The sequence below is a fragment of the Manacus candei genome, unplaced genomic scaffold (assembly GCF_025592945.1).
Source record: "Manacus candei isolate 608988 ecotype Guabito, Panama unplaced genomic scaffold, ASM2559294v1 h1tg000014l, whole genome shotgun sequence".
In the NCBI taxonomy this organism is placed as follows: Eukaryota; Metazoa; Chordata; class Aves; order Passeriformes; family Pipridae; genus Manacus; species Manacus candei.
In genome coordinates, this window is record NW_026138062.1 from 32,820,845 (window position 1) to 32,833,631 (window position 12,787).

At 37.1% G+C, this 12,787-nt stretch overlaps 1 long non-coding RNA gene across 8 annotated transcripts in view; it reads left to right on the forward strand.

Annotated features, from left to right (window-relative positions):
• The first annotated feature begins 30 nt into the window (after positions 1 to 30).
• The window catches only part of LOC127467291 (uncharacterized), a 33,320-nt gene continuing 20,563 nt past the window's right edge, over positions 31 to 12,787 (forward strand). For 4 of the 8 annotated variants that reach the window (XR_007903039.1, XR_007903033.1, XR_007903036.1 and 1 more), the window contains exons 1-4: positions 31 to 684; positions 4,938 to 5,039; positions 6,231 to 6,419; positions 11,216 to 11,390. This is a non-coding gene — a long non-coding RNA (uncharacterized LOC127467291). Of the gene's footprint in view, positions 685 to 2,754; positions 2,936 to 4,937; positions 5,040 to 6,230; positions 6,420 to 11,215; positions 11,391 to 12,787 lie in introns of all 8 variants that reach the window. The other 4 variants (XR_007903034.1, XR_007903038.1, XR_007903035.1 and 1 more) reach the window with 4 other exon arrangements.

Sequence of the window (12,787 nt, forward strand, 5' to 3'; positions counted from 1 at the left end):
GCGGGGGCGGAGCCGCTAGCGGGCGGGGTCGGGGCTGCGCCGCAGCCCTGCGAGCGGCCCCGGGGTATTTTCCGCTCCTTCCCGCCGCGCTCCATCGCTCGGGTGGAGCGGTGGGAGGGACGGCCTGAGGGGCCGGTCTTCCGCCGCCTCCCTGGGCGCCTGAGCGGGGAGGGCCCGGCACCTGCTTCCCCCGCCCGCCCCTCGGTCCGGCAGCCGCAGCTCCCGGGCGGGAGGGGCGGCCCCGGTAAAGGGAGGGACGGCGCTGCCGCCGCTCCGCGCCTTGCTCGGGGCACGGAGCTGATGATTAACCTGCGGTTCATTGAATACCTACCTGGCTCAAGTCGCGCCCGGGATGTGGTTTAACCTTGTCCGAGGTTTCCGTACCTCGGGCTTTGCCTTTCTGCCTGAGACCCTGGTGCTGCCAGTTTTGCTGCTACCGAAGCGCTGCGGGGATGTGCAGCTCCCCGTTGAAAATCTCTGCTGTTAATATCAGCCTAGACTTCGCTTTACAGTCGTTTTTAGAGGTTTGAGGCTCCAGAGGTCGAGGTGATGTGGGACTCTCGGTCTCGGCGAGCATTTTTGCAGCAGCAGCAGCCTCGGGCTGCAGTAGCTGGCACTTGAATCCATGTTGGCTCCTTTTCCTCGGGCGTGAGCTGCAAGGAGCTCAGCAGCTTCGGCATTTAGGTCAGTGCTCTGCTTCTCTTACGTCAAGAAAGCTGTCAGTGTGGACCAAGCCAGCCTGCTCCCCGAGGCTGGAGGGAATGAGTCAGGGAATGGTTCTGGTGATAGCACAAAAAATACCTTCTCTCTTACTGCCTGCCTCTGCTTTCCGGCCTCTGCTTTCCTGACACGTTAACCCTGGTTGCCTTTTTAAAAAGTGTTTAGCAGTGTGTGATTTTCATCGCGAAATGATATGTTAGTATGATGGGTCCACTGTAACATCTATAATCTAGCTTTTTGCTGTAGTTATTCCTGTAATTTTTACAGCAGTGTTTTGAAGATTTAATTAACGTTTGAGGGTATTTTGCTCTATTGGAGGAAGCTGTTTGCCTGACCAGCGAAAGATTGTAATGAAACTTGCTAATAATTTTGTGGGAAGTCTTTTTTAATATTGATCCTGTGGTTTGGTTCATTAGTGCTTTCATTGTGGAGAATGTGGTTTTTTTCTGTGTACTTTCATCAGAAGTGCAAAGCACTTTTTGCGATGTTGAGTAGGAGAAGGAACTAATTTGCTCTACATCTATTGAGATGGGTGTTTCTATGGACACACTGCATTTGATTTGTATTTAATCTCTTTTTCTAGTGGCTCTCTTTAACTGTTAAAACTGGTCAAATAATGAAATCCACTGAATAAATGTTGTTAATAGTTTCATAAGGTAGTTGTATGTATGCAGTCATTTTTCTCATGGCATTTTAGGACTCTCAGAGTATTGTGGGTTCAGCCCTAGTAATACTTGCTTATGGTTTAGTTTCTTATCGTTGTAGTGTAATTTTTTAGTTTTCCTAGGGGTGTCTAGGGTCCATTGGTAAATTAATTTACATTTGGGGACAGACTTTTTAACAGAGTCTGTGGCAATAGCACATGGAGCAATGGTTTTAATCTAAAAGGGGGTGTGTTCAAACTAAATATAATTAAGAAATACGTTGCAATGAGGGTGGTGAAACACTGGCACAGGTTACCCAGGGAGGTGGTGGATGCCCTGTCCCTGGAAACATTCAAGGTCATTTTGGTCAGAGCTCTGAGCAACCTGATGCCTCATTGAACATGTCCCTGCTTATTGAAGGATGGTTGGAGTAGGTGACCTTTAAAGGTCCCTTCCAACCCAAACTTTTCTATGATGTCAATTATTTTTCTGTATACTGTTAAGTACCACAGTAGGATTTACTGGTATAACTTCTTTTTTCCTCCCTGATATTCAAATTGCTTAAAGGAAAGCTTGTGCCAAAGAAAGGATCCAGACCTGAGTTTTTCCATATGCTTGAGGAAGAGAATTTGCGTGTTGGCAAAGAAAAGAAACTGACATTTTTCATCTCACGATACAATAGAAATTCAGTTGTGCTGAACAAAACAGTCCTAAAGTAATAATTGCTACATTATGCCAACCCCGCAGACACCAGGAATTGATTTGAGTGTTCCAGATATGGACTGGTAATGACTTTGGGATCTAGTTAGACTGCTGTTTGCTCAGATCTAGTTTTCTCTGACGTGTTGTGTAGATTTGGTTTAGATTTAACTAACAATATATGAGCACATGGCTTATTTCTTGTTTTACTGATTTCTGTCTTTACCTTTTGAAACTATTTTTTCTTAACATAGCGTAGAAGGGGTTTTAGATACAATTTTTGAAACTGCTTTGATTCAGGCAAGTGAATGAACATACATACCCAATTTAACTTTCTGAATCTGGGTATTATCATCTTGTTGCACTCTTCAAGCATAATTTGCCAACTTTGTCATTACATTGACAGTAAAGACTCATAGAGGCTCCTCCCAGGCCTCTCCAAGATGAACTCTGAAACGAGTTTAATGAGTTTAATTTGTTTAAGGCTTGATATGCACGTTGCTTTCAAAGAGCAACATATCTGTACGAGAAACCATTGTCTAGAACATACTTAGTAATATTGGGGAAATAAAATTCAGGGCGTATATTTAGAAAATTGTACTCAGGCTGAGAACATATGCTATTATGTGTGTCTTCTAAAAATATTTTCACATGCAAATTACACACCCGTTGGCTGCTTACTTCTAACCAGATTGTTGCTGCATGATGGTCCCTGAGAAACTGAATATGGAGTGGGAGGTACCAGCTGAAAACTTTTGCTCTGAAGATTTTGTTTCTTGGGTTTTACGCTTGCTTGATTTTTCTTCCTCTTTTTTCCAAAAACTAACATAAGAACACTAAAATTTAAACTTGCAAAGTGCCATTTCGGAAAGGTAAGAGTAATAATGTAACTGATTATATGTATAGCTCTTTTTCTCTGTTTAATGCTTAAATATGTTAGTAATGTTCTGTTGTCAGATATGGACTACAAGAAAGCTTAGTCACCATCATCTCACTTTGATAATTTCTCTGTATATAAAGTCAAGGTGACTGTGATTGTAAACTTTCTTGCATTTCATAACTATTTTTAAGCCAACAACCTACTAAAGCTATTGATTTTAATGTGTACATGTAGTATCCTTTGGCTATTGCATCACAGTATTTTAACCAAAGGGAGGGACATCTTTTTGGAGACAGAGGTTATAAAATCAGTAGCTAAAATAAGAGGCCAGGTTCTTTTTTGTCAGCTGCTGTCTGTTTAAACCCTTCTCTTTTTTTCTGAATTAGAAACCTCTTATATTTTTACACCATTTTCCCCTTGTACTTTTGAAAAGAAGTGCTACATTTTTTCCTTACTATTGTATCTGTAGCCTTACCAGAGGATAAGAAATCTATATATTGCTCTGAGTTGAAGGTAAACTTCTTTTTTTTCTTCTTGGATCTCATAAGAGTGCCTTTTATTTTGTCATCCTTAACAGGAGCATGTTCTCTGCCCTGTGGCAAAGAGAGAAACTGAACACTTTAGACCTGATGTAGTGTTCTCAGAAATCACTGTAAAGATTTCCATTTGGGAGTTTCTTCTGGCCTTCAAAATACTTTTTCTTAATTTTCATTCTATTATTTCAATTATTTTACCTCCCTTTCCTACAGCCTGTAGGCTTCTGATCCTATTCCTGTAGGGAACAATAGCCAAGACTTAACTTAGTAGCTCTTGTGTTTTCAGAAACAAATTATTTTCAGGAATATTTCTAGTGGGAAAATACCAATGATGAAATGTTGATGGAAGAAATTGAATGGGACTCAGCATGAGGTAATATAACAATGGTCAAACAAAATTCATATCTCTGTAATGGCAACGATATTGGCTAGCTTGATGTTAAGGACTTGAAAAGCTGAAGTGGAAATTTGGTTAAAAGACATACAAAGTAAAAAGGATTAGAGCAAGACAAGTGTTTTGAAATTAAGTGAACAAATAGATAGTATTTGCCCAGATATGTTAGTTTCTGGTTTCATAAGTTAATTGGTGTTGCTCTTTTAAGGCGGGTTGTATTTCACTCTCCTTTTGTTTGGCCTTTATACTAGTTTTCCCTTTCCCTGCATGAAAGTCTGAGATTTCTAAGGTGGTTTTTAGTTTTAACTGGCTTACATCAGAATTCAAAGACATGTTATCAGTAAGGTGATTTATTTGTTTTGAGAATCTTGGTTTTCAGCAATAGCAGCTGAAGGCAGTGTTTTACTGGACTTAGCACATTTTACACCATTCCAATTTTCCTATCTCTATTTTGTGTGTATTTATAAAAGGGAAATGAATGCCAAATTATAGCTATGCAAATAAATAATATTTGGTATAACACATGACACTTTAAAAAAGAATTTTAATTGTTTCATTCTGTTTTCAAAGTAACTTTGAAGGCTGTTTTGTTTTCTTGAAAATAAGTGGTAATCAAACATAGTAATTAGAGTTGAACCCTTATGACTCTTGGGAAAAAAACTTCTAAATATCTTGCCTGCAGAACCTGATTCCTGTGTTTGCAGAACAAAGAATATTAAGTAACACACTAGCTGTCCAAGAAATTAGACAATTCTTGTTACACTCCATAACGTGCTTCAAGACATTTTTCGTATATTACAGTACAAAAGGAAGAGGTCTCTTCAAGCAAACTGATTCTGAGTTGGCAAGATGTCGATCCATACTGAGTAAGAAGAAGGAGCAATGATACATTTTTATGAAGTTTTAAAATGACAGATTGTCCATTCTTACCTCGTTAAGCTTATAGTGTTACCTACCAATTAGAGACTTCTCCCTCTGGTACTTACAGCACTCGAGCTAAATTTTATCTCTATTGTTTTGTGGTTCTTTTCTTATTTAGTCTTGCATGTTTTTGCTTTCTACAGTCCCATTTGGGGAAACGTCTGTCCTTTGTGAGGATGCCAGTACAGTTATAGCCACTGACACTATACATGACCAGAGGCTCCAGTTTCTGGCATCTCTTTCTAGTAAGTGCTGTGTAAAGGCAAAGAAATACTAATGCTTATTCTGAAGAGTTTAAAAAAATACCTGTTCTATCTCCTCTTTCTTGAATTGCCAGTATATTGCATACTTACCTGATTTTTCACAGAATTGCATGAGTCTAAATAGTTTGTTAAACTTGGTGGGACTAATTCTGTGTGAACTTAAAGCCTTTGCAAAATCTTTCCTGTTTCTAAATTATCCTTTGATGGGGTTTTTTAATGTCTGAAAAATGTAGTATCACGCTTGATTGTTAATATGTTTGTGAATGTATTTGTTAATGTATTTGTGAAACAGCTAGTAAATCTGATGATATGAATAAATTTCTTAGGTAGGGATAATGAAAGAAAATAATTTATATTTATGAAGTAGAACATAGATGGGTTTATATTTTTATATTATATATTATTTTTATACGACAGATTTTATTTTGTGGTGCTGAAACACCACATCATGATTGAGTTTTGTTACTCTAATTGCTGTAAGAATACATGTGGTTCTACACCCTCAAAAAGCAAGTATTTTGGGCCTGGAGACCACTATCCTCCTCTAAATAAAAGATTTTTAAAAATCCTCCAAGTATTTTTAGAGCATTTTGCTGTAATTCTTGGATCCTGTGTTGGTGAGGGATGTGGGAAGTAAATGGGGCAATGATGGTGGTAACAAAAAAACTATTACATTTTTTCCCTAGCGCCTGACATATCAATAGTTCAACCTCTAGCTGAAACCAGATATTACTAACTTCTTGTTTGCTGATGCAAATTTATCACCCCTCTTATTCTCAAGTGTTGCAGGTTATTGGCCTGTTAGATGCATCTAATTGTCCTCTTCCCTCTCAATCTCTCAACCTTCCTTTATACTTTAAAATTAGAGATAATATATTTCAAAGCTATTGTAATGTTTAGTAATTATTCTACATAAAGCATCACTTCTACCTCTGCCTTTAAAACAGAAGGGAATGGCTGTAATTTTCCTTTTCGGTCTCATAGTGCTTTTTCCTTATATCAGAAATGTTGTTAACTAGTCACACTGGCAATTTTCATATAACCTGTGGTGTGCTAATGCAGAACTTTTGTGCTGATGTCATTTTCTGTAAACAATACAATATAATTGACACTAACAATTCTTTCTTTCTCTTTTTTTTTTTCTTTTCTTTTTTGCTTGTTTTCTATTGAAAGTCGTCAGGAAAGTAGTTTCACACCTCAGCCAAAACTCAAACCCAATCATCTACTTTTTATATGGCAACAGCGCCTAGCAAGGTGGGGACACATCTGTCTTGATAGGATGTCATGAGAGCATCTCCTTGCAATTTGTTTCTCTTCCCTCAGACAAGGTACCAGCACAGTGACTTGTTCCTTGGTAGTCAGGTATTGAACTTCCTGCCTCAACTAGAATGCCAAATACTATACTCCTATAAAAAGTTGAAAACATGGAAATGCAGTTAGTTTTGCCACAAACAACTATTCTCTAAGAAAATTTTACTGTCTAAAATACAAAAGCAATATAGTTTGGTGTTAAAAGGGAATGGTGTTAAAAGGTGTTAAATAATATTTAGTAGAATCAATTGTTCAGCTTTGTTAATCAGACAAAATATTAAAGATTCTCGACACAAGTATAAAATTAAATTTCTACCTAAAGTAGAAATTTGCTGGTGAAGATGGCCTGTCAGTTTGGGGATCCATCTGATCTCTCATTTATGGGTTTAGAATTGCTTGCTTGATTCCCATCTCTTGCTGATTCATACGTGCATCTTTCAAGCATGTCCCTTTCTTTCATGGCCCTGTGGTTGATGCATGTGCACCATCACATGAACTTATTTCTGCCACTTATCCGCAACTTTGTTGAGAGGTCTAAATTTAACTCTTTTTGTATGTAGTTAAGAGAAAATTGTTGAAGTACCATGTACTTTAAAAGCTGGTATATCAGGTCAAATAGGGAGAGGCCCTATGCAACCTAGCATACAGCAGTGACTGTTAATGAATGCTTGGAGAAGGCATGTAAATAATGTCTGGAACTGTAGAATTGAAAAGGTTTTCAGTGTATTTAAAAAATTCCAGAGCCTGGTGTTTTAAAATGCCTTTCTGGTAGGCCTAAGACCAGGCTTATCAAAGCTGCTAAAGTAAATTTCTTTTTTTCTATATAACCTTGTGCTGTTTATTTCTTGTTGTTGTTACCACTTAAATAGTACTTATATGATTTACAATAAAGTGTGCAAAGTATTAATGTTTGCAGTTACTTACAATAGCAGGTAATAAATATTTAAATAAAATAATTTTTTAGAAAATAATGTTTTTTCTCTGTTTAATTTATGTGGCAGAGTTCATATATTGCCATACAGCATAGATAAAATGTTACTGTATTTCTTGCTTCAGTACAAAGGACAATACTGAGCTAATATAAGGCAAATTTATTTTCTAATTCAGCTTGTGTGATTGGCTAATCATGGTTTTATAAAACTTTTCAATTTTTTTTTTACCTTTGGATTTTTGTGGTTTTTTTCTTTTTTTTTTTAATTAGTAATGCTGTACCATATTAAATCACTTCTTCATGCATGAAACAAAAGTGTAAACTTAAACAGAAATGAAAAATGGAGGTCCTTATCAGAGCAAAACTGGAGGAGCAAAACAGACGGCAGGACTAAAGTAGAGGTTCCCAACTTAGTCTGCTGAAGTTTGGTCACTGATGTTGATAACTACAGGACTGTTGCTGCCAGTGATGTTGATTTCTCTGGTTTTATAGGTATCTCTCAGAGCAGGACCTCTATTCTGCATTCATCAACCTGTGAAACACACCTGAAACCAGGACCTGGCTCTGTGCTTTTGCCTCACTTAGTGGTGTTTTACCACTTACTTCCTTTTCTCATCTATCAGAATCTGCCCCTGTACTGGCAAGGCCCCCTTTGAAAATTGCTCTCACAACAGTACCTGCTTAAAAGACATTTAAAATGAAATGGAGGCATGGTGCTGGTGTTATGGGTGTAGCTAGGAAGTACTATAATGTTCCATGCTTAGGAATAATGTATGACAAGTAACTGGTCCCACAAACCCCTCTGCAGATAAGTAATGGTATCAAAGGCAGTCGAGTGCATTTGATTAAGGATTACATGTGATTAGTGGTCTACAAGGTTAGGAGTACAACTTATATCATTAATGAGTATTCACATATTAATGCTGCTTTGAGCAGGAGGTTGAACTAGATGACCTCTGGGGTCTGTTCCAACTGGAATGATTTTTTGATTATCACACTTGTATTATGCAAATAGGTATTTTATTTGTAAAAAAATAATTAACTGAATAAGCTAACCTCTAGCAAATCATTGCCATTATTTTACCTATTGCATAATGTTCTAGCATGGAGTTGCAAATTTCACCCAAGTTTAAGATTTAAAACAGTAAGAGAAATACACCCATGCCTTCTTGTGTATTGCTTCATATTCCTTGTATACAGTTTTAAGTCAGTTTGAGTTCCTTGTACAGCTATTCCTTCCTAGCATACAGTTGAGTTGGTTCCAGTACTGGAACTAGTCCAGAGTAGAGTGCCTGAAAATGATGCTTTATGTGCAGTTGAACTGTATGAATGGGCTTAAGCTTATTTTGCCTAATTCAGGTACCACTAGTGTCAACACTACAGTAACAAAGCTATCACTGCAGGTTAGCAGCCTAAGAAAGGCTTGAGGTCTTTCCAGACTTTCCAAACCAAGGACTCTGAGTGTGAAAGGGCATTCTTATATTTAAAAAAAAAAAATTCCTAACCCACCACCACCCCAAAAAATACCCAACAAACACCACCACTGTTAGAGTATACTATGTAGATTCTGAATATACATAGATGTTGAGATACAACTGGTTGAGTTTAATAAACAACAAATGTTAATTGAATATTAAGATGGACAGTATTTTTATTTAAGAAGTTGTATTTTGATTAACAACAGTATGATCCTTCTCATGTGCAGGGAATTCATATGAATTTCCTTCCTGTTTTTGGATAAAATTTGTTTCCATTGATACCTCTTTAACTGTTCTCATTTAGTGTTGTTAATTATTTACTCTTAAGTGAGAAATTGGTGATAAGAGAGGAAATCTCAAAATTACTGCTTGGATATAGGTGAGTAAAGGGCCAATCACATTCACATGCATGTGATCAGAAATGTTTTTATGTAACATTTTAACGCTTCCAAATATGTAAATTAATGTCAGTAACAGGATGTAGTTGTCATGTCTTATTGGTAGCAGTGTATTTCAGGGAAACATTTGGTTGTATGCTTTTATTTAAAAATACAAGGAGGATGGTAACATTGCAAGTATTGTTTGAAGGACTTGACGTGTCTCTTGGACTCTCAGGGAGAACAGAAAACAATTAAAAGGAATAAGAGGTGCTAGGAAGAAGTGGAGTTATTTCTTTATGCTACTCTTCACCACAGAGATGTCATATACATTTTATTCTTTTCAAATAATATCGATGGTAAGTTATGTGATTATGGGATTAGAGAATCAAAAGACTAAATGCTAGAATAAAGTGCTGAAGACTCCTAAGTCGTAAGGACTTGATGCTGTTCATTCATTTAGTCCTTCTAAATGATGAAGTGGCTGATCTGCTAAGAAGAATGCATCTCGTTAGGATGAGATGCTGTGCCAGAGGACCATAAGCTATCAAGTGTTGCACATAATGTACTTTTAAACTGAGCACAAGGAGCAGAGCTGGAATTTGCAGACCAAGGACTCTTATTTTAATGCCACTTAAGTAGGTTTGAATTCTGCATGGATAATCAAGTAGTTCTGTGAGCACAAGATCCAACAGCCACTAGCTTCCCATGTAGTTGTATCTTAGAGGGAATGAAAAATACCAGCTGCAGCTGGGGTAGTTGTAAGGTGTGTCTCTTATCTAGGTACTTATTCCCTAAGAGCATGGGCATATGCTCCAGTCTGTACTTCACTTTGGTCAGTTTCTGTGTTGGTCTTCTCTGTCCACCTGCCCAGTACTTGGAATTCTGAATTCTTATTAAAATGTAAATGACTTTTCAACTTTTGTCTTTGACAAACTTTGAAATCAGATGGTGGATTCAAAAGTTAGAGAAGGTCCGACCTAACTTAAGCAGACATGTTAAACAGCAGAAATCTCTTCTGTGATTAGCAATCTAAACGATGATCTAAGTTGCTTCTGTTGTTAGTGGAAAAGACATAGATGCACCCATGTATCCATATACTCGCACACCGCATGTAGTTCATCCCACCTTAAACTGGCAGTGTATGGCCTCTGGCAGGAAACTGTAACCCAAGCAGTTTTGGTGTGGCCCTACAAGCACTGGCATTTGTAGCTGTAATTAGCTAATGTGATGTTGTTTGCTCCCTTTCCCTGCAATTGTATTAGCACAGTCATTTGTGCTGTCATGCAGTGACTTGAGTCAGAATATTGATCCTGAGGAGCCTATGGCAAGCAGCAATTTTTAACCCAAGTCGGTTCCTCAATATGGTGTAGTGGGTGGTTCCACCAGCAGATGCATCCACACAAATGTGGTCATGGCACAAGGACGAGAACAAGCACCGTGAGGGTCATCTCTGTTTGAACTGGCATTTTACCAGAATAGATGCTCATCCAATTATGCCTCTAAAATCTGTCTTAGATGTGATTCATCTTGTCCTCAAATAAGCATCCAAAGTAAAATGCTGCATACGTTCTGTAAAACGGGAGAAAGTTGTGAGGAACTTGAGGGCAGCCTTCTAAAGCTGGCTATATAAGCATAACACTGGTAGATGTCATTCAGTATTTGTAGTTATAATTAAAACTGGAAGGAATAACTTGAACTACTTGTAATATAATTCTATATTACAAGTAAACATTCTGCAAAAATACATGTATCATTATAGATACCCTTATGAAAACTTCTTTGCAGAGAAGAAGTATATAATGTATAAGAGACAGCCCTAAAATTTATTGAAATGGTGCTCTGCAGTAGCATTAAATGGAAGTTCTTTATCTGAGTATTTCTGCTCAGATGAATGGTCCATCTGTTTTCCTTAATTCCTTTATATTTCATCAGTCACTGCATATACATACCCTTCATGTGGTTTTAAATGCTATTGATAAGCAACAAGTTCTTGAAAACCAACTAAATTATTTTCAGTAAGTTTACAGAAAATAAAGCTGCTGTATTTCTCGCTTTCAGTTCAATTTCTTCAGATTATCTGTAAATTTTCAATAATGGCAATACATTCATTCTGCCATTTGGAGGAGCCTGTGCCACAGAATAATGATCTGAAGAAAGCTCACTTATTTGCAAGGAAGAGTCTTCATTTGGGAATTAGCACCGATGCAGCTAAGAGGTGCTTCCTCAAGTTCAGGTAAGTTTTCTTAAATTATCCTTATTTGGGTTTGGTATGCTGGCATTTCATTCTAATTGGCATATATGCAGTGTCCTGTCAGACCCTTTGTGTTGGTCATTTGACACGTGAAGTATCTTGAAATGGAAAGGCATATGCAGTAGCACACATACTTAGGAGATGCATGGAGGGAAATTTTTGTCTGGAAAATAATTTTAGCACCACTTATTATCTCTGGAGTAGCTGTTGATGGAGAATATGATGATCTTAATGACACAATTCCCTTTTGCTGAAAGCTTTTTCATAATTTTCTTATGTGTTTATTATATGAATTCAGTATTTTGCTAAGCCAGGAGTTGTTGGATCTAAATGTTAGTTATTAGGTCTCAAATCATTCAGAGGAAGTAAAAAGGAAGTCACAGACAGGTTTTCACAACTTGGAAATTTTTCTATTTAAAAAAATCAGCTTTTGAATTTTGTGCCAGTAATTTTTTTTTTCCTAAAATAGATCCTTAAATCTGGGCATTGTAACATTGGATCAGAATTTAATTTTAGACAAATGGTTATAGTACATCGTATTTATTTTTTTTCAAGACAGCCAGTTATTTTTATAACATTAATGACTTCACAGCAGAAATTGGTTTATGGTCATGTTCTGCATGGGAATTCTATGCAATGTACATTCAATAAGAAATATTAGAAGTAGATTAATAGAATACTGTGAATATTTAAACAGGTACTTGATTTTTTTTTGTGTTCTCTCACACAAAAAAGATGAGGATTCTCTCACCAAGAGAACTCACTACGAGTTTGGTATTTTAACCGACAGCCAAACAAGTGATAATTTGGAAAAAAGCCAAACAAACAAATGCTTCATATCAGAATGGCAGGGTACAGTTCATCACCCTTTTCAGTGGTGCACAAATATAGAATCTTTTCATGATACCTGTCTACCTTGTTGCTAAATTACTGGATCACTTGCATCTTTGTAGACACAGAAGCCTTAACAATACCATTTGTCTTTCTAAAAATCCTACAGAATTAAAAGTACTTGATTTTTCAAATTTAATACTATGATGTCCTTGGGGTCTAGAAACCAAGGCTCCTGCTCTGTATGTTTTTGTGCACATACTTAACTTCTTATCAGTGCCTCCTTCCTGATGCTAAGAACTTTAGTGACATGGAAGGAACATCACTTCTTTAGTGTAAGCCTTTAGTTTAGTCCCCTTATACTTAAAGAAAACGCAAAGATATGCTTTATAAATGTAGTGGATAATTAAAAATCAGAAACTAGTTAAGAAAAGCTTTTGAACTGTTAACATACTCCAAACAGGAACAGCAGTAATGAAAAGGAGGCTTTTGCTTCAGTGAACTTCTAAAAGTTGAAATGCATTTCAATAAAACACAAACCACAGAAT